Source organism: Cupressus sempervirens, chromosome 4, assembly GCF_028749045.1.
Source record: "Cupressus sempervirens isolate cs-2001-9-10 chromosome 4, ASM2874904v1, whole genome shotgun sequence".
Taxonomy (NCBI): domain Eukaryota; kingdom Viridiplantae; phylum Streptophyta; class Pinopsida; order Cupressales; family Cupressaceae; genus Cupressus; species Cupressus sempervirens.
The window spans coordinates 782,903,559-782,928,670 of NC_143121.1; the positions used below are offsets into that span (position 1 = coordinate 782,903,559).

General features: G+C 36.3%; 1 long non-coding RNA gene across 1 annotated transcript in view; it reads left to right on the top strand.

Moving 5' to 3' along the window:
• LOC149563740 (uncharacterized) overlaps positions 1-23,427 on the top strand; it is a 41,511-nt gene extending 18,084 nt beyond the window's left edge. Inside the window, exons 2-3 of the long non-coding RNA XR_016363572.1 lie at positions 17,850-17,934; positions 23,406-23,427. This is a non-coding gene — a long non-coding RNA (uncharacterized LOC149563740). The remainder of the gene's footprint in view (positions 1-17,849; positions 17,935-23,405) is intronic.
• Positions 23,428-25,112: the final 1,685 nt, after the last annotated feature.

Consider the following 25,112-nt stretch of genomic DNA (forward strand, 5'->3'; position numbering starts at 1 on the left):
ATCACGTCCCAATACATATATTCAGCTCTATTTTAATAGCTTAAAGTTTGAAATACAGCAGCAACCAAAACTAATATGAAATGCTCAACTGAAAACACCAAACTCATGCAAAAAACACACCCAAAAACCCACAAATCTACACTGTTCAGCACAAAGGCAAACTCTGTAGGAGCATGCACATGGAATGGCTTCAAACTCCCATCCTTAGCCTTCCTAGAAACCTGCAAACTCTCGTTCTTGGGTCTCCCTGGAAACCTGCAAACTCCCGTTCTTGGGTCTCCTTCTCCACAGGTTTGGCAGCCTCTGAAGAATAACAAAGAAATCAGAAAAATCAAGTTCTGGAATGAGCCCAAAATGCCTCCAAACCCCTTAAAAGAGGGCATAACTGTAACTCACGTCCAAGATAGGTTAATGAAACATATTTTAATAATAATTTTCATTTATTAGTCCAACAGTTTCCAAAGATTAACCCCCTTTTTCCGAAACTTCACTTTCTTGGGCCTGCCTGCCTTAGCAAAAATTATTATTTTTTAATTATTTGAAAAGGGGACATGACAAGTCCTCCCCTCCCAAACATTGCTTGTCCTCAAACAATGGCTGAATAATAAACCAATCAATCCACCTGGATCCCAAATGTAGTCATGAACTATACTACTACCAATTAACACAGGCTCCTGCAATATCCTCTGCAATATGACCAAGATGAATCCATAATCAAACTGACAATTATAGCTCAACCAAACTCCAAAATCACCACTACCATAGTCAAAAACCCATGAGACACAAACTCTTAGAACATTAGAACCCAAGTAAAGTGGACAAATCAAACTGCCAACACCATAAATACCATCAACGCATCCCACTAGCCTATACAGAATGTACAATCCAACTCTGCAATAATGGTGAATGCTCTCAAATGAAACTATACCAAGTATGGAGAATCCACACACTATACAACTCCTGTAGTCAACACAACTCTGTAGATCATCGGCCACTATCTCATAACCATAACTCCCATGCACCCCTAATGGTGAAAAGCCATCACAAGATAAACAACAAGAAATGGAACCCAAACCAAATTTTCCTGCCATCAACTCCTTAACACAAGGATCATTTTCTAACTGATGTACATGACCTGCAATATAATGTTGATTAAAAAAACCAACCTCAGTCAACAACTCACCATGAACAAGTGATATAACCCATTGTGACTGATCACTAGCTAAGTCAGGAGATCTCATAGCCAAAGGAGTAGAATCAATAACAACACCTACTGAAGCATCACTCCAAAACTCCTGCTCTAAGTCATGTATTATCAAGCTATCAACTGCAGGACCTATCACCATGTCGTGCCCATCACAACTCTCATCCCGAGGCATCAAACTATTCCATAACTGATGATAAGCACTAGGAACCAAAGTACATCTCTGTATCATAATCTCATCAACATGGTCATCAAAGGTAAATTGATGAGCGTACCTCATAGTGTAATGCCGATAGAATGCGCCAATCTCAGTCAGTGGCTCAGACTGTAATCTAGATGAAACTAACTGCAATTGATCATTAACCATGTTGGAACTGACTACTACCTCCAAAGATATCACCAAGGGAGCAGTATTACTAGCAAGAACCATGCCAACTGTCGACTCACCAACATCACACACGATCTTTGATGCATCTCTAGTCTCTGTGCAATCAGTACCAGAGGCCACCACCATGTCAAGCATACAACAATCTACTATAACACCCAAATCAACTGAACCTGACTCTAGTGGGAATGAACCTGATATGCCAATGTTAGTATCAAGGATGGATGCATCCCCATCTCCACTGTCTCTGACAATCTCGGCCATGGACATCCTCGGATCACCAAACACCATAGCTTGTGACTGTATAGAATCAGGTAAAGACTGTAGTTGCTCTAACTCCATGGTCACCTTAGCCAAATGAAGCTGTGACTCCTTGAAAGCCAACTGTGTACTCTCAAGAATCTCAGAAGTCACCTCAAGCTGTTCAGTAAGCTCACTCACCTCATCTTCCTTGGCCAACAATGCATCATATGCTGTACTACCCCACTCCATAAGATAATCTCTGTCGGCTAGCAACTGCATATAATTCTGTCTCAAAATCCGAATAGCCTCCCATAAAGAGTGGATCTCTGTCAAGGAAAGATAACTGCCTTCCTGCTCATCACTAGTAGGAGAACCCCATCCATAAACTGCTAACAACTGACGAACAACATCGAAATGCTGGCAAGTGATAGCAATGTCTCGGTCACTAACTCTCAACTGATTAGACACATGATGGCGTTGGCTTGACTGTCTCCTACAAACCTCCTCTGATGCATTGTCTAAAAGAGTATCCTCAAAGTTACTAGTCTCTAGAGTATTACCATCCATATCGTGTGAATCAAATCTAAAGCTCATATCAACATACGAAGTATCAAAAACATTAGCATTGGTGTCCAACTCCTCTATACCCAAGGAAACTAAGTCTTCAAAACTGCCCACTGCATCCTCCTGGATGTCATCAATGCCAATATGATTCTGGGACTCATCTATACACACTGCCAAATATGAAATATCATCAACACATTCTAGCAAGTATGGTCGACTAGATATATGAACAAAGCCCAACATCGGTGTATAAAAACTAATACCAACATCAGACAAGAAATTAGCACAAGAAAAGACAACACCGTGTAATTTGCTAATTAACTCCATGATAGCACCCAAACAAACACTGCTACCAAAAAGTGTTAAAGATCTCCAGTCAACTGAATCCCAAACACCAATATAACAATCTCGAGTCCATATCTGTAAACTAGAATCAACTAGTAACTCAAGAAAACTCCTCACCTGAGTAATATGACCAATACCAACTAACTCCACATACTTGTCATGATGAGATAATGAAGTCACAATACTATCTTTGTTCACCTTCAGCTGGCTGGACAAATCATGTGAAGTACTACTACTAGCCTCAACCTCATGTGATGAAGCATCTAACTGTGCCTGGTATTCTTTCTCAGCAAAGTCATGAATGCTCAATGTCTGCTCATCTCTACCAGGTATCTCACCATCTTGCACAACAACATCCTCATAATCATCATCTGAACCTACTACACTGTAGTCACTGCCTGTTGTAACTATACCATCCTGAATACTTGTGGCATCACCCTTTGACGACCTGTAAACAATTGTCTCAATCTGAGTATCAAGTTGACCGTTACTATCAATCTGTGTAATATCCTTTCCCACCACCTCCTGTGGTAGAGTAGAATCTGAGACCTCTACCTGGCTATCAGCTAGTTTCTCAAACTCCTCATACAAGTTCTTGGGAATTGTGTCATCTATCCTGTGAGAAAATCTGCCAAATAGAAATCCAGTCAACTTATCCACCTTAGCTGGGTCAGATAACATGTCATTCATTATACGGTGGTGCTCAACCAACTTTTTAGACATGTCATGGCTTATTTTCATAAGTTTATCTCGAATGTCTAAATAACCATCCTTTCTACTATTTTGACTCTGGCTATCAATTGTCCAAGATCGTTCCCTCTGAGACTTTGTACTATACCTGTCCATTCTGGATAAAGTAGAGTGTAACCCCAATAGGATATAACTTCTTCAAACACCAAGAACTAACATGCAAATGATTAGAAGTAGCATGCAACCATAGATTTGGACATGCAACTGATTAGAAGCAACATGCAACCACCAAATTATGACATGCAAGATCTGGGTAGTTGTCAAAACTGACATGCAAACTTCTACAACCACCAAATTCACCAAGAAATAACATGCAAATGATTAGAAGTAGCATGAAACCATATATTTGGACATGCAACTGATTAGAAGCAACATGCAACCACCAAATTATGACATGCAAGATCTGGGTAGTTGTCAAAACTGACATGCAAGATCTGGGTACTTGTCAAAACTGAAATGCAAACTTCTACAACCACCAAATTCACCAAGAACTAACATGAAAATGATTAGAAGTAGCATGCAACCATAATTTTTGACATGTAGCTGATTAGAAGCAACATGCAATCATAAATTATGACATGCAAGATTTGGGTAGTTCTCAAAACTGAAATGCAAGATCTGGGTAGTTGTCAAAACTGACCTGCAACTTCTACAAACCCTCAGGCTGGCAAGATCATGGCTCTGATACCACTGAAATGTCCCCTTTTCTGATTTGATATGGTATTTCACACCTCTAATCAGATTTTCAAAATCAAACAACTGATATCACAAAGATCCTCCAAATTTCTCAAGAAACCCCAAATCGGGTATGCCAGAAATGGTGCCAAAAGCTTCACAGCTTCACCTATTATTAATAAATCTGAAAGTGGAAATTTTTACAAAAATTTCAGCAGCATAAAAACCTACAAAATGACATTTCCAGATCTATATAGCCTTTACACAACAGCTCACGAATGTAGGACAAAAACTATGCTCATCGGGCTCCCGAAATTAACACAAAATGCTCGAAAACACCACAAAAACACTAATAAACTATCTCAAAAGTTTAATCACGTCCCAATACATATATTCAGCTCTATTTTAACAGCTTAAAGTCTGAAATACAGCAGCAACCAAAACTGATATGAAATGCTCAACTGAAAACACCAAACTCATGCAAAAAAACACACCCAAAAACCCACAAATCTACACTGTTCAGCACAAAGGCAAACTCTGTATGAGCATGCACATGGAATGGCTTCAAAATCCCATCCTTAGCCTTCCTGTAAACCTGCAAACTCCCATTCTTGGGTCTCCCTGGAAACCTGCAAACTCCCGTTCTTGGGTCTCCTTCTCCACAGGTTTGGCAACCTCTGAAGAATAACAAAGAAATCAGAAAAATCAAGTTCTGGAATGAGCCCAAAATGCCTCTAAACCCCTTAAAAGAGGGAATAACTGTAACTCACATCCAAGAGAGGTTAATGAAACATATTTTAATAATAATTTTCATTTATTAGTCCAAAAGTTTCCAAAGATTAACCCCCTTTTTCCGAAACTTCACTTTCTTGGGCCTGCCTGCCTTAGCAAAAATTATTATTTTTTAATTATTTGAAAAGGGGACATGACAGGCTATCTCTGCTACAAGGTGAACTAGTCCATCAGATGTAGAAAGACTGGGATCTTTGTTCATCAAGGTTTTTGCATAACCTAGTTATTTGTGGAGTATCTCCATATGAGGGGTTAAGGAGGCTTTAATGTTAAGCAACTTGGCTCTTATATTAGCCACTTGTGCTATTAATATAGCTATTTGACTTTGTGATTGAAGCAATGAATGGAAATGCTTCTCACTCTGAGATGGGTTATGAGGTAGTTGCATACCTGAAACCTTTAAATTTCTCTCCAGAATTAGAATTCTATGGCTAGTTTCCTATGTGAAGAGTGTGGAATCACATAGTTTTGTGTATAATGAGAATATGTTCTCATATACCTTCTTCACTTCCTCAGTTTTTGTAGCCAATTGAACTTGTGCCAGTGCTATATCACTAGATATTTTCTCATTGACTTTTTCTTGAAATTTTCTTTCTTTTCCATAATTTTTGCATTTGTATCAATGTCTTCATCATTCACTTGTTCCACAATATCTGATAGTTGTTCTAATATTGGCTTGGATTCTTCAGGTGTAGGCAAACTAAAGGCATCTAAGAAAATGTCTTTTATTTCCTACAATGCTTGCCTTTGCTTATACTTCTTTCTAAGTATTTCTTGATTTTTCTTCTTTTCTAAGGCTTGTTGCATTAAGTCTATTTGTTCCAAAGTAATGGTTGCATAGTTATATTTAAGTATCACTATTTATTCATCTCGAGTTACATCTCCGTAGTGAATTACCTTTGTAACCTTGGATGAACTAGAGCCTGGTGCTGAAATCTGTAATGGTACAACTTTAGTGCTCAACTCCTGAAGGACTTTTGTAGGAGTCCCAGATGTAGGTAATGTTACCAATTCTTGAGAAACTTCTTGCTTCTTCTCCTTTGGTATGTTCTTCTCCTCTAATCTCCCTTGATCAATGACTATTTTCTGACTAGCACCTTGTGTTTGTGTTGTAGGTACAAATACATCTATCTTTTCTTTCTATTTTAGATTGCTTCTTCTCAATAGTGTCAACTTTTACAAGTGTGTCAACCTTAGTAGATGTATCTACTGATGTTTTCATCAAAGGTTGCACATGGATAGCTGAAGGGATGGTAGAAGGTGGTTCTTGTGTATTTACCTTGTCGCTTGTGATGTCAATTACTACCTTTTGGAGCTCATCTACACTGACCAATATTGGTTGTTCACATAAGTTTGCATGGAGTGTAGACTGATCCAATATCCTCTTCAAGTCATATGCTCTTAAAGGATTAAGGTTCTGAGGTGAAGCATCAGAAACATCCTTAACAATAATTGTCTCTATTGACTCAATTGTGTCATATGGGGGGCTAAAAATTGACACTTGTATGTCTTGCACACTATTCCTTTTTCTAATCATCAACTGTTTTCATGTCATCATGTTGTCTTTTAGGTTCTTCCCCAATAGTATTATCTATCCTCTCATCTTCCTACATATCATCATAATCTTTGTTATCATCCTTGCTATCTTGCTTATCCTCACTCTTATCATCCTATTTTTCTTTAGAGGGATCAACCTCTCCTTGTTTCACAGTGGTTAACCCATAGATTAATTTCCATATTTGGGTTGATTTCTTAACCACATCATCAATATTTCTTTGTAAAATGCTAAAGGCTCTATATTTAGGTGTAAAACTAGCTGTATATTTCTTTATTGCCTTAGCTATCTATCTTTTTGTTAGCTCAGGCATCACTTGAGCTAATGTTGACTCTTTGATTTGTTTCTCAAGATTTAATTAGTAATGCCACTTTTCCTCAATAATATCATATAGATTTTTGGGTATATTGTTGGAAAATTCAAGTGGAATGTTCTTAAATTTGGACATCATATCATACAATGCCTCTTCCACTAGATTCTTTTCATCTCTACTTAGTTTATCAAAATCTAAAATTTTCAATACAGATAAATCTACATTATTCTTGACATTATCACACAAATTTTCAAGATTAGAAAGTGGTGTGTGACTTACCACTTTGTATTGACTAATTTCATCTAATTCTATATTTTCTTCATCATAATTAGGTTGTGCAACGTACTTTCTCCTTTGTATCTTTTGCATTGGCCCCTCTTGCTCAGTAGCCTTTGCTTTCTCTTTTTCTTTTTCTTTGGCCTTTTGAGTAGTAGCCCTTGTACTTGCCTTGGTTGTTGGTGCTATTGGATTCTTTAGGATGGACTTCATTATTTTCTTTTCCTTTGGTTTGGCCATAGGCTGAGCCTTGGCCTTTCTCTTCTTTGGTGCAGATTGAGCTAGTGCTTTTTTGATTTCCTCTTCCTCCTCGACACCTTCTTCTTCTTGATCCTCACCCATGCCTTGGGTTAAAGCTAGAGGTTCTTGTACTTATACCTCTTCTTCCTCCTCATTCTCTTCATCATCTTCTTCTTCATCTTCACCAAATTGGGCTTTAAGTTTTCTCACCAGTTTTTCCTTCTTCTTTAATGTGGAATCTATCTTTAGCTCCATTTCAGCCTTAGACTTCATTGCATCATAATTACTAGAGACATTGGCTGTTTTGTCAATTTCCTTTGCTAGGAGTGTAGTAATGGTATTTGAGGCTTCATCTACATTTATCTCATAGCCTAGGGGTCTCAACCATCTAACCCTAGCTACTACAACCTAAATATGAGTGTAATTAATATCAAAAAGGAAGCATATGTAATTATAGTGTTGTTCCACTTAGGAAATAGGTATCCTCAATCTTTGCTTCATAGACTTCTTAAAGTTTTCAAAATATCTTGTCATGATTGACTCAAACTTCTCTCCCATTTGCTCAATATACTCATTGATTTGGACAACCATAGACCTGTTTGTCTTCCATCCAATTTTTCCAAAAGATGGGAATTCATTTTGCACATAAAATAATATGCACACAAGGATTGATCCAAACTTACATTGTGCACTTTTTGTCCTTTTGATGGCACCTAGGTTTTCATTTATCTGTTTCAATTGAAGTTCTGCAAGATCATAGGTATGAACTTTCTTCACAATTTTGTAACCAACATTCATTGCTATGTAGGACATACTGTTTAACCTATTTGATTGCTAGAATTTGTGGGAAATAACTCTAATAGAAAAATCAAGCAAAGGATCTATAATGGTATCAATAGTCATACCACGCTTGTTCCATTTTGCACCTGTATTTTTCTCTGTTGCCTCTTTGGAGTTGCTACATAGGGTCTTTGGCCATTCTAGGGTTGGATCACTAGTTACCCTATGAATAATCCTCTTTGAAATCTTGATTGGTCCACCTTCTAACCATAGACATCCATCATGAATTTTGCTTAGAACTATTTTGATCCATTCAGTTTTGAACACCATGGGGAAATCAAGGCACAGGTCAAACCCTTTCTCTTTCCAATTTTGAATTCTTCCTTTAGGACTCCATTTTCACATAATTTATCATATGCCTATCTTATCTCCATGTCACCTATGCCTCCTACTTTGCAATTGTAGCATTTTCTCACATCTTGAACTATTATTAGTTGAGGTGGGATCATGGATAATGCTCCTGCTAGGTCTTGTTTATAGGAAACTTCTAGAATAGCTTGGAAATCTAGTTGTTTAACTTCATTGCTAACTAATTAAACATCAAACACCTCTTTCTCTTTCACATTTTTCTAACTAGAAGTCATTCTAAAAAACTAGGGTTTATCAAATTTAAAATTGCACAACTCAGCTTATGAAGAATACCTTTGAGATTTGATGAACTATTGCTTGATCATCGCTAAGATCCTTGCAAGTGCTTCAAACTAGTTTGTAAATTTCTTCTCCACTTTGCTCATTCTTGCTTTGAGTTCATAATGATAGAAAATAAAGGAAAATCAACTTTATACCCTTTAGAATTTTGAAATTAATTCTTGGTCATGTATAGCTACAAAACTCAACATCAACACAATTACTATTCCACTCAACTTCTATAAAGATTTCTATTTACTTGGTAACCACTACTGACTCAACTTTGACTATCTTTTTCCAGTAGCTCGACACACACCAATATTTACTCGACATCTATTGAGGAACTTTCATGTTGGACAACATCATGACAACTTGAAAATTTAACCTTGATTTTTCTACAACTCTTTGCATCTTAATTCATACTAATGTAATCATTTTAGTGATAATCTCTTTTGGAACTAATGTATAATGCAACACTTTAAGTATTAATCCCACATACCACTTATTTGCTTAGTTTGATGAAGTGTGACCACTTGACCCATTGGGTGAAGTGATCCCTTCTCTATTTGATATATTGCTAGCATCTTTCTTCTTCCATGTTCTATTCATTTCGTTCTTGATGTGTTCAACATTTATCTTGCCTTTACCTTTGTCAAATTCAAAACTTTGTGCCTTGGACCTAGTTGGACAATGCTTGCTGATGTGACCAATCTTGTGACAACTGAAACATGTGGTTTGACTCAACCATCTCTTATAGTTACCATGAAAATGTTTTCTAATGTAATTCTCATGGATATGTCCATATTCCTGACAATAGTGATAGGTATATCTTGTATTGTAATCCCAATTATAGGAGTTTTTATAGCTTCTTACCCTTGTTGGCTTGTTTCATGACCATGTGGACTTGGATCTACATTCAAAGGCTTTATGTCCATACTTCTAATAATTATATCAGTGTCCTTCAAATTTTGGTACATGCATGGTTTTGGTTTTGCATTCATGTGCCTAATGACCTTGATTTTTGCACTTGTGATAGTGATTCATGTTCTTAGGCCTAGCATTCTGATTTGTATTCTTGATCCTACAAAAATTAGTTGTATGTCCTTTCTTACCACAATGATGACAAGTAGCTTTAGAGTTCTTACCTTTATTGTTCCTTTCCTCAACAACTTTTGATGATTCTCCTTCTTTAGTGCTTGGGTAGCCTAATCTTGATGTATCTCCATTGGATCTAGGGGATTTTAATATTTTCTCAAAGTACTTGATGGATTCATTTGGCTTGTTGAAAATTTTAGCAAATTACTTTTCTCTTTTCAGGTCATTCTACAGTTGTTCATTCTGCAGCTTCAAAGTGGTTAGTTCAATATCCTGGACATTCAACTCATGATGAACATTCATCATTTGGCTTAATGTATCCACTTGCATGTTTGAGATCTTGGATAGATCTATTGACTTTTCTTCCAATCTATTTGCCAAAATTCTTTTGTCTTCTTCAATCATGGCCTTGTCTTCTATGGCTTTCTTCTTTTGTTCAATCACCTCACACAACAGTATGGTTTGTGATTCTTGCTCCAACTTGAAATTTTTGATCTCTCCAGTTTGTGTTCTATTCTTATCCATCATATTTGCAATTGCTACATCAAATTCACTAGAGTTAAAATTTGCAAATAGCTTTGTGGTGTCAATCTCTTTGTATTGTGTGTTATTTTCTGCTATAGCAATCTCTTTCCTTCTCTTCAGGGAACTCTTCAAAGTATCTTTGGCTTCATTCAGTTGATGTAGTATGAGATGTATCTCAATCTCCTAGTTTTCAATGGTCTTTTCCAACTTGTAGATTTCCATTTCAAGATCTTTCCTCTAAGCTGCTAAGCTTCTTCTTCTAAGAACTTGTCTTTGATACCAATTGATGGAATTACAAGTAGGAAAGGTGAACTATTGAGGGGGGTGGGGGGTGGGGGTGAATCAATAATTAAAACATAAACCCATAAAATTTTTCACTACTCATCCATCTCATGCATTTAATAGATAAACTTGAAATAACATGCAAAGTATAAACATCTAAAACATGTAAACACATAAGCAATCACAACTTTGACACCTGATATGATTACCCAGAGACTCTCCAAATGAGAAAGTAAAACTTGGGAGGGGATGACACCCACAATTCTTCACTACTTTAGCAATAAAATGTCACAAACTAAGGTTATAATGAGTTGACCACGAGACATGATCTTCCCTCTAATAGGCTTGCCCTGTTAAAGGCTTACAAGGATGATTAAGTCCCATCTTGTTAGAGGATTTCAACACCCTATTAGAAGTGTGCCTAGCTAAAAGACTTTAGAACATCCACTTGGAATGTCACCCTATTAAAGGATTTACAATAGTCTGTTAGGACTATTCTGCTTAGAAGATTTAACCAAAATCACCTGTTTAGATTTTTTAGCATAGATCTTATGATTAGCTCTAATAGCCTGATTAAAGATCAAATTCGTACTATGTCCTTAATCCTTATTGATCTGATATGTCAATGTTGTTAGTGTAGTTTTTTATTTTTCCTATTTTGCTAGGTTTTTCCTACACTTTTAATAATCTCACTTAGGTTAATAAAGCATGTCTTATTAGGTGAATGGTTGTGAGGTGTCACCTTCCTACATGTGAGCATCCATTAGCTATCTTTGGAAGATACTTTGCTATCTTTAGTTCGATAGATGGTTGCTCCTCATTGGTTGGTGTTGCCACCTCCTCCCTCTTCCTAGCCTATATAAGCATGCTACCTGGCTTATATTTGCATATCTTGTTTTTGCATCCTCTTAATTCTATTTTGCTTCTAGCATTTGCATTTCTCTCTTGGAGACTAACTCTGTGTTGCTATTTTGATTTTGTATCATTTGCATTCATAGTTTAGATATTTATTCTTTGCACTAGTTTTCTAAGTTATTAATCTTTCCATATTCTAACATGGTATCAGAGCTTTTCTACGTGCAAGAGTAGATTTTAGTTTTCTTATTTGAGAGATTCAGGGGGGGGAGGGAGGGTTAATAAATCTTATTGTAAATTTTTGAAAAACCCAGTATGCTCTTCTCTCGCATCTTCAGATGATCTTGAGAATCATAAAAGTTTGACAAAAAAATTTTTAATCTCTAAGTGATTGCAACATTTATGGTTGTTCCAACACATCTAGCAGGCTTGAGAAAGTTAGATTTGGCTTTCATTTCATCGAGATCAGAGATCATCATACAAGTTGCAAAACTGGGGTTTCAATCTCAAATCTAACAACCGACTTGCATATTTGGTATTTTCAATCAATATTGCAGGTTCTAGCATGTCATTTATTGACTTAGGTAGCTAATTCAATCTTTTCATGATGTCTTTTGGTTGTTGGGGTCATTTTTTGGTTGTTGGGGCGATTTATTGTTGTTAAAGGCGTTGGATTTACACTACAGCTACATCTTATATACATAAACAAGAGAAACACTTTTTGGATTTTGTTTGCAGCCCCAAAAAACCATCTGGGTATCTTTTAGATTTTGTATGCAAGCTATATATTTTTCAGGATCAAGTGCAAAAAGCTACAGCCGTACCCCTCTCCGTTGGCAATCAAAAATTTGAACGCAGTTTTCAAATGTCTCATTCTTGCTCATACAGACTTTGATTTTGACGATTCTTGTTATGACCTTGGCTATTTTTTTGTGCTCTATCCACTAGTGGAGTTGTTTTTTGATTTTCATGCATAAATTTTCCAAAAATTATAGATTCTTGGCCGTAACTATGTACAGTTCTCATTTTGGAAACTTCGGAGGATCATAACTTTCTCATATGACCTTGTATCAAGGCGATTCTTTTTTTGAAAGTGCATGATTTTTTGAGTAAATCATAGTGGTTCTATTTTTTCCCTTGATTATTGTGCCTAAGTTTCACTTTTAACATATGCTCTTCATGAGGATTTGTAATGCATTGAAATCAAGACCACTAAGTATTTCTTTCTTGTAGTAGTTGTAAACGCACTAAAATAAAGTGCCAAATCATATTTATTTTGGGGAGGGTTCTTTGACTGAGTAAAAAGGGGGGGGGGGGGGCGGGGCATTATCGTGGCTGGGTTCTCTTCTTTTTAGCATTTCTTATCTAGATTTCTTCATCATGGATCAAACAAATATTCCCATCCTAACTCCATACAATTAATTTGAGTGGAAATCACACATGACAATTCACTTAAGGAAAGCTAGATTAAATAGGATAACTATGGGACTTAAAACTGAACCTGATAAAGATGAAGATAAGCCTAAGTGGTTTAACAAATGTGATGAGGCATATGGAACATTGTGTTTGTCTATTTCTCCTGACTTGCTATTTCACATTGATTCTTTGGATACACCAAATGAAATATGGACAAAGTTGGAAACACTATTTGGCACACAAGATTCAATGAGGGGTCATATGTTGGAAAATGAATTAATTATTTTAAGTCCAGGCAATTTCAACACAATCCAAGATTTCTTCACCAAATTGAAATCACTAAGGCTGTAGTTAAAACAATATGGAATTGAAAAGAAAGATGAACAACTGATTCTTAGTATTCTCTCTAAGCTAAGTTCATAATATTTTGTGTTTGTCTCTACCTTCTATGCTACTAAGGGTGCACTTGGTAGTCAATTCACCATGCCATCTCTAGATGATTTTTCTTTCAATATCACTCAAGAACAGGACAAGCTAATCTAGATGGGCACTCTTAAGTCCTCTAAGTCACATGCCTTAGCTGTCAACCAACACACAAAAGAATAAAAAGGACAAAGTAGTAACAACAATAGTAAGGATGAGAAACAAAATAATAGTGAGGAAAAGAAGGATCAGATACCAATTGCTTCAAAAGAAACTGTTGATACCTCATCCTCTAAGGGTGATAAGCCTAAGAAAGAAAAGGTTAAATGTGCCTATTGTAAAAGACGCGATCATGATGAACATAAATGTTGAAGAAACAAATTGATCACTTGACATACATTCTTGAGAAGAATAATATTAGTGCTCCTGAGCCTATCAAACAAAGTTCTAGTGAAGAGTCTAACAAGGCAAAAGAAAACAAGGGGAAAGGAAAGGGCAAGGTTCTTGTTGTAGTTGCTTCCTACCATCCACTTGGGTTCTTGATTCGGGTGCTTCGCACCACATGGCTTCATCTAAGGAAGAACTTGCACCCTTGGAGCCATGTACTATGCCTTCTATTTTGATGGGTGATGAAACTCCTATTGAGGTGTGTGGGAGACAGTCTGTTGATGTGGGGGATGGCACATTCGATGATGTTCTTCATGTACCCTCATTATCAACTAATCTCCTATCAATATATGAGATCACTCATATAGGTTCAGGCAAGTGGGTTGAGTTCACTCTTGATTCAGTGGAGATATGTGAGTTGCATAGTGATTCTATAGTTGCAAGTTGGAGAGCAGATCATCAGTCATGACACTATCTATTTTCTCACTTTGTTCTTGATCCTCCATCTATTTTTCTCACTCACTCTAATGATGTGAGTAAATTATGGCATGAGCGGTTTGGTCATCGTAACTTTCGCTATTTGCATCAGCTCAACCAATAGGGCATGGTCACAAGGTTTCCTTCAGTTCAATTCTCAGGAGGTGTTTGCCAAGGTTGCATTCTTGGTAAGCATCCTAAGGAAAAGTTTGACAAAAGGAAGGCATGGAGAGCTTCACAGATACTAGAGTTAGTTCACAGTGATTTGGCTGGTCCATTTCAACATCCTTCTTTCAGTAGGGCCTGATATGCCCTTACATTCAATGATGACCTTTCTTTATATACATGGGCGTACTTTCTCAAATATAAGTTAGAGGTACTTGATCATTTTCAAGACTTCAAAATTTTTGTAGAAAAGCAATTTGGGAAAGCCATCAAGGTTTTGTGCATAGACAATGGTGGTGCTCGTATGTCAACCATTGGTTTGAAAGATTTTGCACTTCAGAGGGGATTGATTTATATCATTCAATTCCATACAATCCTCAATAAAATGGTGTTGCAGAATAGAATAATAGATCCTTGAAAGAAATGGAAAACTGTATGATTCACTCTAGATCTCTTGCACCATAGTATTGGGTAGAAGCCATTAACTGTGCTTGTTATATCCAAAACTGTGTTCCTCATTGAGCCTTGAAGGGAGTTACTCCTTTTGAAGCTTGGAGCAGTCGAAAACCATCAGTTAAGCACTTTCGAGTTTTTGGCTCTCTTGCATGGGCCCACATTCCTACAAAGAAACGTAAGGCCTTGGATCCGCAAAGTAGACCTTGCATATTTGTAGGTTATCCTGATGGTGTGAAGGGTTATCGGTTGCTCCACCCTACTACACATGAGTTATTCATTGAGAGGAGTGTTCAGTTTGAGGAGGGATCTTCAAGCTTGCTTTCTATCACTTCTCCAACTCCTTCTACCTTGACATTAGAGTCACTTGGAATACATGGCAAACCTTCTGATGAGTTAGATTTACCTGAATAGTCTTCTACCTCTACTTCTGATGCAGAAAGTGATTTTGAGAACTCACCTCCTTCCTCTCCTAGTCATCATTTAGAGGTTAATGATTCCCCTCTAGATTCTCCATCTTCTTGTCCACTTTGGGCTAGATAGACCTTACAGTTTGCAGGTGATTGGGTTGGGGATCCATTCAGATCTCACAAAATCTGGTTCATCATCAGTGGACCAAACACATAGAGGTCCACATGCACTACATATGGGAGCTCATCCATGGTCATCTCATTGACCTTCGCTATTGTCTGACTTCTGAGCAAGTTGCTGATATCTTCACCAAACCCTTCATTGAGAGCAAGTTCCTTCATTTGTGAGCTTTGTTGGGGGTGTGGGATGCTTCATCTTTTGGGGGGGCCTGTTCCTCTCACTCGAAGTCCTGACTTTTTTCTTGGGGGGTCTCATTTCTCTCTCTTTTCGAAAATCTTATGTACAAGGCTACCTCATCAAGCTTGACTTGCCAGGACCCATTTCTACATCCACCTAAGCTTCGCTTATGGGGGGGTGTTAGATTAGTTTTTTATTTTTCCTATTTTGTTAGGTATTTCCTACACTTTTAATAATCTCGCTTAGGTTAATAAAGCATGTCTTATTAGGTGAATGGTTGTGAGGTGTCACCTTCCTACATGTGAGCATCCATTAGCTATCTTGGGAAGATACTTTTCTATCTTTAGTCCGATAGATGGTTGCTCCTCATTGGTTGGTGTTGCCACCTCCTCCTTCTTCCTAGCCTTTATAAGCATGCTACCTGGCTTGTACTTGCATCTCTTGTTTTTGCATCCTCTTAATGCTATTTTTCTTCTTGCATTTCCATTTCTCTCTTGGAGACTAACTCTATGTTGCTATTTTGATTTTGTATCATTTGCATTCATAGTTTAGATATTTATTCTTTGCACTAGTTTTTTGGGTTATTAATTTTTTAGATTCTAACATATGTCATGTCCTCTATCCTTTGTTCTTCTGAAACTAATTATGTAATTCACTCTCTTACACCTTCTAAATCTCCATGCATACTTTGGTGTTCTCTACCTTCAATTTCTTATGCACTCACACATATATTGAAGTTTAGGGTTTAATCCTCCTTATTAAGACTAGGAGACTTAGGGTTAGGTATGAATCTACAGTTGAGATTCATCCATTTTCTGCTTAATCCTTCCATTCTTCTAATTGGCTGCATGTAGTTTCATAGGAAATCAACATACAGATTCATCCTTATCTTCAAAAGATCATATTCTGTCTTTAGGTCGGTTGAAAAATGGTTTACATAGTTGTTTTTTCAATTTCAAACAACCATATCAAATCTGTGTTACTCGACACATAAGGTTATTGATGCTCGATAGATACTGAAATTCTATCTCTGACTCAACACCTAAATTGCTCAACATCTATTATTTTCTTAGCACTTGAATCACTTGACATGTATTGTCTGCTCAACACTTAAGTGAGTCGGCACATGAGTGACTCAACACTCATTGCAACTTGGCATAGTCTATATTTACATACTATACTCAGCATATATTACAAGTTTGACATGAACTTAATAAATGACTTAAGTGTGTTCACACTCAATTGTCAAAATCAACTTGAGATCAATAGATATGAAATAATAATGGCAATAGTTTAATTTAAATAAAATAATTAAAATTTAAAAGTATAATTAAAAATGCTATATTTTTTTCATATTTATTAATTAGTTTCAAAATTAGAATGTAATGTAGTTTAATTATCAGGCAAAAGCCTACAACACAATGGTAACTTGTGAGCCTCTCATGTGGGAGGTCTTGGTTTCGAATCTATCTTCACTTAACATATAATAATAATTAATTCCAACAAATAATAAGAATTAATCTAGGCTTTAACCATTTACCGATAAAAGATATAGTTTAATTATCTATAAATTTTAACATATATTGAAAATGTGCATGTGATAATTGTTTATAAACTATTCTTCATCATTTAAAATATTTCATAATGAAAAAAAGTTAGGTGACAAGATAGGTATGAAATAAAAAATTGACACATAAATGATCAAAATTTTATTATGCTGAGAGGCATTCTATACAATGGCAGTACAAATGCCCAGCACAGGAATATGCCAAGATTCCTTGTCAATAAAAAAGAAAAGGTAGGAGTTACAAACTTCTATATTAAATATTAAATTATTAAATTATTAAATTATAAAATAAAAAAATTCTTAAAATAATAGGATGCCAAATGGAGGCCGAAATAATAGGACAAAAAAAAAGGGCCCAAAAAAGTAGGAGCCAAAAAAATAGGGCCCCAAAAATATGCCCCTAAAAAATAGGGCCCAAAAAAATAGGGGCGAAACAATTTCAATATGATTAATTTTTTTGTTAAATATAATTTTGCATGTAGATTCATGCTTATTTTTTGTGAGGAGTGGGTGAATTTGAAATAAATTCATGGAATTTGAAGAGACGTCTATTGCGGGAGATGAGGAGTCTCTCACAAGCTATAAAACAAAGGCTCCTCATTTCATTTTCATTTTATGTTTTTGCAGGAAGGAAGAGGTGGAGATTGTTGGAGGATTAGATTGGAGTTTTTGAATAGGAGTAGATTGAAGTTTTGGAGTAATTTTTTTGCTGGTGAGATTTCTATTTTTTATTTAGATTTAGATGTAGATGTAGATTCAGATTCAAAATTAGTTATAATATTCCACCTTGATTTAGATTTCAATTTCAATTAGTTCCATTTAGATTTAAAATTATATTCGAAGTTGTTTACGCTTGCATTTAATAGCTTAGTCTTGCATGTTTTATTTATATTTAGATTTGGATTCAAAATTTTTTTAGTTATATATTTTATAATACTTTTCATTTGCATATTTTAAAAGTGCATGTTTCAAATTAGTTTTAGATTTGCATGTTTCATATTAGTTTTAGATTTGCATATTTCAAAATAGTTTTAGTTTGCATGTTTTAGATTTGAATGTTTCATAATAGTGTTACATTTGCATGTTTCAAAGTATTTATATTTTCATGTTTCAAAGTATGATTTTATCATTTATGTGGATGACAATGTCACCATATCAATACAATTTATATTTTATTAAAGTTAATGATTTATTTAAAGTACATGAATCATATATTTAGTATATATTTTATCATTATTAGATTATAAATTATAAAAAATTCTCAAAATAATAGTTGGCCAAAATAATATGAAGCCAAATGGATGTTGAAATAATAGGGCTTAAAAAAAGGGGCCAAAAATTGGACTCGAAAAATAGGGCCAAAAAATAAGACCCAAAAAAATAAGGCCAAAAAAAAAGAACCCAAAAAAAAAAGGACTGAAATAATTTCATTAAATTTTTAAATATAAAATATTTTCTTTTTGTTAAATTTATTTTTGCATGCACATTCATGCTTTTTTTTGTGGGGAGTGGAGGAATTTGAAACAAATTCCTAGAATGTCACAAGACATCTATTGGGGGATATGAGGAGTTTGTCATAGGTTATAAAACAAATGCTCCACATTTCATTTTCATTTTGTGTTTTTATAGGGAGGAAGAGGTGGAGATTATTGGAGTGGATTAAAGTTTTTGAAGAGGAGTAGATTAAAGTTTTGGAGTAATTTTTTGCATGTGAGATTTCTATTTTTAATTTAGTTTTGCATTTAGATTTAGATTTAGTTATGTATTTAGATTTAAATGTAGATTTAATTTCAAAATTAGTTATAATATTCTCCTTTGATTTAGATTTCAATTTCAATAAGTTTCATATAGTTTAGCTTTGCATGTTTGATTTAGATTTAGAATTCAAAATGAATCAAAATCTATTTGATTTAACGTGTCTGGAATTTGGAACCATGTCCACATTCCCATCGAGGTTGGATTCAATGGTGGAATGATGCCATTACCAGAACGGCTCATTTTTTGCGCATCTACAGGCGTCAGCTGGCAATTTTTAGAAAATGATCTTATGAAGCCAACACCCTTGCCCTCAAAAAAGCCTTTGAAGCACTCACCTTCAACCCCTTTGATGTGTATCTGGAACTTTAGCTTACCAAGCTTCACCATGAAAAGCAAATTGCTGATAACTATGCTGCCCGAGGAGCTCAAATCAAAGCCCGTCTCCACTGGTTGGAGGTTGGCGAAAAAGCCTCAAAGGAGTTCTTCCAGGCTCTTCGAGCCCGTCATACCAATATTGGGACTAAAAAGATAAAACAGGGAACTGATGTTCTTTCTAGTCTGCCAGACATCCTGCAAGCTTTTGTTCTTCACTATGAGAACATTTTTACTTCGCAAGGCCATTCGGTTGCTCAGGAGGAGGCTCTCAGAAAGTGTATTTTTGTTACTCCAAACCGCCTCGCAGTTGAGCAACGTGCTTTCTATGAGTAACTTCTTTCCCTTCGAGACCTTAAAGAGGCAACTTACTCCATGGCAGATGACAAATCCCCTAGGTGTGATGGATTTCCCTGTGAATTTTACAAACATCTTTGGGAGCAAATTGGTCCTAATCTGCACAAAGTCTATCTTGAAGCATACCATTCTAAAAGCTTAGGAGCGATCATAAATAAAGGCAATATTAAATTCATACCTAAAGCTGGTGATCCTGAGGACATGTGCAAATGGAGGCCCATCATGCTCCTCAATGTGTCTTATAAGATCATTGCTAAGGCGCTCTCTCTCAAAATTTTCCATATGCTTCCTCTAATTGTGTGGCCTGAACAAACTAGCTTCATCAAATCCAGATATATTCTTGACAACATCATTGCTGTCTGGGAAGGTATGGAATAGGCCCGTAAGTCCAAGCAGTAGGCTATCCTTTTAAAGATAGATTTTGCTAAAGCCTATGATCGCATTGAATGGCCTTTCATTTTGGCTATGCTTCAGGCTCTGGGTTTTGATCCCAACTTCCTTCAGTCTGTGGAGATGCTCTTTGGTGACACTAATGCTTGCATCACCATCAATAATTCACAATTTGAAGCTTTTGGAATTTTTTGTTCCATCAGACAAGGTTGTCCATTATCTCCTGCACTTTATGTCCTTGCTGCCGAAGGCTTTGGTTATTTACTTGCTCACTCTGTGTCTTTTGGGCTGGTTCATGGCATTTCCTTGCCTGATTCTTCCTCCCAGTTAGTCAATGGTCATTTTTTTAATGATTCTTTTCTCACTCTTCTTGAAGATGAAGAAAACATAAAAAATGCGTTAGATTGTCTTGGCACTTTTTGTCAAGCCTCTGGCTCTACCATTCAATGGCATAAAACGCTCTGTTATTGACAGTCTTTTTTGCCAGCTCCACCTTGGCTCAGCCAATTCCAATGGAAATGGGTTACTCATGGAGAAATTTTTTGCTTTCTTGGCATTCCCTTTTCTTTCTAGGCTTCCCCTGTGGAACTTTGGAATGTTGTGCTTACAAAGATTACCAAAAAGCTTGATTATTGGATCACTAAGCTGCTTTCTCTTGCTGGTAAATTCTAGATTTGTTCTAAGATTTTGGCTACCACCCATGTTTTTTATTCTTCTTATTGGACTCCCTCCAAAGCTTCATACCTCAAATTAGAATGTTTGCTCAGAGATTTTCTTTGGGCCTCTGGTTCTAACCATCATGGTTTTCACAGAGTTGCTTGGGATTTCTGTTGTCTCCTGCGGGAATTTGGGGGTCTCGGCCCACTTTTCACTCAGAAGCAGGGCCTTGCCCTCTGTGCTAAATGGATTATCAAAGCTATTTCTTGAGATGAAGCCTGGAAAATTCTTGTCAGACATTGCATCTCTTTAGGCTTCCATGCTAACAGACCGGCCTGGAAGGGAATTGGTTTTCAAACCCTTCTCACTATGCGAGAACCAGTGGTCATACAGGGCTCTTTCGTTATAAAGAGCATTTGGAAAGCCTGGGAAGCTGTTAAACCTTGGCTTTGTTGGGCTGGTAATGAGTTCCGCAATGGGCTGTCCTTAAATCAACAGAACATTTGGTGGTCTCCCCTATTTGCCTTCTAGGGTATTCCTCTTGCCAAGACTCAAGGTGCCAGTGCTCTGCGTTTCTATAAACATGGCATTTGCACTACTAAGGATATTTTTTCAAGAGTCACCATGAATTTCAGTTCTTGGGAGGATATGCAAGTTCAATACCGCCTTGTTCGTGCCGATCATCAGACTTATGAGCTTCTGTTGTCTTTCATCCCTGTGCACTTACTTCATAAAGTGGGGATTCAGTCTGTTCGTCCGTGGTGGTATGATTGGAAGTGGTTTCATGCCACTCCATTTACCAATTATAAGCCCAATATGGGATACAGATGGCTTTCGCCCCACCTTCCGATGGTGGACACACTTAATCAACGGTGGCATTTGCATTCTTCGCTTTCTCAATGGAGAAAATGGTTCGACACCATTTGGAGTGCCATTACAGAACCTAAGATTGCTCACTTTGCTTGGTGCCTTGCTTTCCAAGGTCTTTCCCTGGGGCCTCGGCTCAAGCACATTGGGGTTCTTGACCCCAAATGCCCCTTCTATGGCCAACCTGAGTCCTTTTTGCATATTTTTTGATTTTGAAAATGTGCTCAGAATTATTGGCACTGGATCCATGATTTTTTCAAGCCTTTCAGGCCCAAACCTTTTTCATGGCACATGATCCTTCTAGGTGATTCCCCTAGATTTCCTCGGCAGTTTTCCCAAATTTGGCATACTTTCAAGATCAAAATTTTGTTTCCTCTATGGAAAGATAGGAATGCAATTTTATTCACTCACAGTTTTTTGGATGCTAACATTGCAATGTACACTAAGGCATGCATTTGTAACAATTTCATTATGTAGATACAGGTGCAAGCTAATAAAATTTCCGTGGGGGTTGCCCACTTACAAGAATTGTTAAACCATTGGGACAATGCTCTTTGTACCATTACTAGAGTGCCTCCGGATGCCTCAGCTGATGCTTCCTCATCCTGCGGTCGCCATTCCAGACGCCAGTCCTCTGGCCACAATTCGCACACGCCGCGCTCCTAGGGTCCCCGCCATCACTCTCCTAGCGGTGGTCATGGCGGTTGGAGGCACCGCTCTGCTTCCCCACCACGTGGTGGTTCTGGCTGGTCCCCAGCTCCCCCCCTGGGTGAGCTTTTGGCTGGTCTCTGGCTCCTCCCCCTAGATGGGCGCACTCTGGCAAGTTTCCTTGGCTGGCCTTGGCCATTTCTCCTCTGCGGCCAGACAAGAAGGATGTGAAGACTGCAACTACCCCAGATCCTGTGGATGCTGCTGACGGCTGGACTGTTCCTAGTCCGCCTCACAATCCCACTGATGCGTGGGGATTTCTTGATAAAGATGATCCTCCTCCCTCTTCTGGTACTGCCTTGGCAGCATGAGGTTGTTCTAAATATTTTTTTTTTATGAATAGTTTATAGTTGCTGGCTGCGGCCATGTTGTTTGCTCCGGCTTTGGTCGATTGAACTCATTCGCTGGGTGATCCTGTATCCCCCGACCCTTTTTTGTGAATTGTAATCTTAGTAAATTTTATTAATTGAAAAGGAATATTCATAAAAAAAAATCTATTTGATTTAGATATTTGATAATACATTTCATTTGCACATTTTTAATGTGCATGTTTCAATTTAGAATAATATTTGAATGTTTCATATTAGTTTTAGATTTGCATATTTCAAAATTCTTTTGCTTTGTATGTTTTAGATTTGTATGTTTCATGATAGTTTTATATTTGTATGTTTCAAAATATTTATATTTTTCATGTTTCATAATTAAATTATGGAAAGGTCACCTTATCAATACGATTTGTATTTGATTAAATTCAATGATTAAGTTAAAATAAACAAATCATATACTTAGTCTATATTTTATCATTATTTAATTAGATTAATTATGTGTTTTATTTAAATATTTTTCATAGTATATATAATTTTTTTAATTAACATTTATGTTTGTAATGTTTGAAAAGTGGAAGAAAATGCCACCATATTTCAAGCATTACAATCTAACTATTTCATTTGAAATAGTTTTGATTTTGATTTATGTTATTTTAAAAATTATTCATTTGAAAGAATTTGTGTTAATTATGAATACATTTTTTTTCTGATAATTTCTATATGTTGATGTTTGTTTATAAGTTTGTAGGTTACTATTTGAGTTATGGATGCCTCGAACAGAGAATCAAACATTATTTGATACTAGCCTGACTACTTCAATGACCTCAAATGATTTCTTTGAGACCGAGTTTGACAAATGCCTACAAATAATTAAAGAGATGTGCACAACTATAATTAAAGTTGTGGACAACGCAATATTTCCAATTGACTATGTTGAGGAAATGGAAGTAATGCATATGAAAGATGCATAAAAATTCATGTGTGACACATCTACAAAAGTGGATGAGTTTCCCTCAATGATGAATGAAGTCTTTCATGATCATTGTTCAAACAAAAGTCACAAAAGAATTCTAATCATTGAAGAATGTGACATGTATTTACACTATTACAAAGATTTTTATTTTTTGTATATGGTTCATTCTTGTGTCCAGTTTCATAATTTTACTTCTAATCTCATACTTCCCTTAACCATGTCCCTTATTTTAGTGTAACATTTAACCACTTATTAACCCTAACCATAACATCGAGTGTCATATAAATAAAATTGTAAACCTTGGATCCTAACTCTAACTCTTACTCTATATATGACTATACTAAGCATTTAGTAAATTATATACCTTAACCTAACCCTATATGTACTAGAAACTAGAAATAATATTATATTTTTTATAAGTGGAATATATATATATATATATATATATATATATATATATATATATATATATATATATATATATATATATATATATATATATATATATATATATAGAGAGAGAGAGAGAGAGAGAGAGAGAGAGAGAGAGAGAGAGAGAGTCATATGATGGTGTATCTAGAGAGAGAGAGATTATGTGGTGTAGAGATAGATTAGGAGGTGTATGTAGAGAGAGAGAGAGAGAGAGAGAGAGAGAGAGATATTAGGAGGTGTATCAAGAGAGCAGGGAGAGAGAGGGAGAAAGAGAGAGATTAGGGGTGTATCTAGAAAGTAGAGAGGGAGAGAGAGATTAGGAGGTGTATCTAGAGAGAAAGATGAGAGAGATAAGGGGGTGTATCTAGAGATTAGAGAGAGGGATTAGGGGGTGTATCTAGAGACTACAAGCAGAGAGAGATTAGAGGGTGCATTTAGATAGGAGGAGATATTACTAGGTGTAGTTAGAGAGTAGAGAGAGAGAGAGGGAGGGAGGGAGGGAGGTAGGGAGAGAGAGAGAGAGAGAGAGAGAGAGAGAGAGAGAGAGAGAGAGAGAGAGAGAGAGAGAGAGAGAGAGAGAGAGAGAGAGGATTACATTATTAAAATGGTTAATAACTTGTATCACAATAGTAATAATCATGGTCACTATAATAGAACTAACCTACATAAAAAATTAACTTGACAATTTCCCTAACACTAAGGTAAACTATAATAATAGCACTAACATCAGCTATAATATGATTAATAACCTAAAAATAACCTTAATCACAATAATAACACAAATGCTAACTTTAACTCTAATTCTAATTCTAACTCTAACTTTGACTCTAACTCTAACTCTGATCCTAACCCTAACCCTAACCCTAACCCTAACCCTAACCCTAACCTTGACTCTAACTCTAACTCTAATTCTACCCCTAACCCAAACCTTAACCCTTTACAAACCTAACTCTATACCTAATTCTAACCCTAATATTAACTGTTATTCTAACTCTAACACTAATTCTAACCCTACACCTAACCCTAATTATAACCCATATTCTAACTCTA